The sequence below is a fragment of the Anneissia japonica genome, unplaced genomic scaffold (genome assembly GCF_011630105.1).
Source record: "Anneissia japonica isolate Jap-2015-1 unplaced genomic scaffold, ASM1163010v1 scaffold171446_len717541_cov154, whole genome shotgun sequence".
Classification (NCBI taxonomy): Eukaryota; Metazoa; Echinodermata; class Crinoidea; order Comatulida; family Comatulidae; genus Anneissia; species Anneissia japonica.
In genome coordinates this window covers 590,346-592,622 of record NW_022696538.1, presented here as the reverse complement: position 1 = coordinate 592,622, position 2,277 = coordinate 590,346, and positions in this window count along the sequence as shown.

Sequence of the window (2,277 nt, the reverse complement as noted above, 5' to 3'; positions counted from 1 at the left end):
ACTGTATCATTTAACTAAACAGTAATTAAAATAATAAACAGTTTAGGCAGATTATCATAATATTTTTATCACAAAACATAAATATAAAATCATAAACCTGTCTCTTATACACATCTAGATGTGTATAAGAGACAGAATCTACCCTTAATTAGCCACATTGTTGCATAAATACGTTTTCATTTTATTCTTTCCTTCCTAATAACATACCTTTTCTTTTTTTATAGGCTACTTTAATCCTGCATCCAATGCCAGTGATCTTTTGTTCTATTCTTGCTTATTTCGTGTATACAAGGGCGCAGGCAATAAAATATTATTTTAAAAATTACTTCAGTTCACCTTCTGTTGGTAGATGGCTCTCTCTATTTTATCCTCGATCGTGTAGAGAACGCTCAATATTGGTTAATACAGGGAGTAGAGCTCTCAATATTGGGCAATACAGGGGTGTAGAGAACTCTCAATATCTGGTAACAGATTTGTAATAAACTCTCAATATCGGGTAATACAGGGGTGCAAAGAACTCCAAATATCGGATAATGCAGTCGTGTAGACAACCCTCAATATCGGGTAATGCAAGGGTGTATAGAACTCTGATATTGGAGCCTAATGAATGGCTGTCATATAGAAGTTCGAAGCCGCTATATCATATTCACCAAAAACACACACACACACACACACACCCACACACACACACACACCCACACACACACACACAAAAAGTAGCAGAAATAATATAAAGTTCAAATAAGTACAAGAGAATAAAAGAGCCAGCTGTAGAAATTTACAAAGTGTCACGATAAAATCAAAATTCCAGATTTTCAACTTTATATAATGAGGTCCATTTTCAAGTTGTTCCAGTGGCGTGTCTTCGATCTAGCACCCTAACCCAAAAAGGCTTTGTTCATACATAACAGCACATCGTGTTTCTGACATCCACTGGACATAATATCATATCCAGTGGCGGATTATGGTCTCTGTCGGCCCAGGGCCCTGTCGACCAGGGCCCCCTATATTTATAAACGAGCACATCTAAAATCCCACAATGGCAACCAGCCCTATCGTTACAGCACTGGGTTGTTTAAAATGTTGCGGTCAACCTACTGCTGTCAAGTTGGAGGGAGGTGGTTGCTGGGGCTTTAGAGTGCACACAACCTCAGTCTCATTTTAAAGTGATGTACAATAAATATAAAACAACTTGTAATTTGTTATAACGCTACACGCCATTTAAACCTGGCCGTTGCTGACTACTACCAGACTAGAAATTGCAAATTGCAAGTGAAGTGCGAAGTACAACTGCATATAAATGTTCTTCGAACATAGGCGTAGATCCCGGGGGGGGGGAATATATCCCCCCAATATTTGACAAGGGGGAATGGTCCATTGTATCATCCACCCCCCAATATTTTGACTGTATGGGATAAAATGGAGTTTTACACACTTAAAGACTGTCACAGAAATAATTTGCACTGTCTTATGCGCTTACAAAGATGAAAATTAGCATAATTTATTAAAATGTTGATAACAAAATTATTTTATCTGGTACCAATCTAAGCTCTTCTTTCCTTAGATGTTAAATGTGCTTGCAAAGAAAGCCACATTTCACACTCAAGGGTGTGTACGACATCAGTAATGTTATGTCAATTCCAAGAATGTTAGAGGATATATCGGTTGATGAGGAATTTATTGATTAGGCCTATAATAGCAAATTGCATCAATTTATTTTGCAAAAACAAGAATTCCAGCTTCAGAGGGGGCACATTCCCTCTCCGCACAAGGGCACACATTGGCGCCAACACCAGGCGCGTAACAGGGGTCTTGGGTCAGAGTGGGTACGGTAGTTATTTTCCCGGTTAGTAATTAACCATACCTACCCAACTCCAGTCCCCATATAGAAAACAATACGACATACGGTAGGGCTTATCATATTTATAATATAGGCCACACACGTGTGTTTGAAACTAAAATAAGCATTTTCATCATGGTTTTATTTATTACAAACATATTCTTTCACCATCAATACATATTGAGGCCCTTCTTTTAGGTTAAAACGATCTTAAATTTGTCTTTCTTGAGTTTGGGACTATTATTAGGCCTATGTGTTTAAAAAATAACTTAAAAGCATAATCCTAAAAAAAAGCCCTAAAAAATGCGCGCGAAGCGCGCAAAATACTTTTGTGTTTTTAATTCTAATTTCTTCGGAATTGATGAAAACTCCCTAAAATGTGCAATTTATAGAGGAAATTGGCCTACCGTGACAAGAAATACGAGCAAAGAATTTGA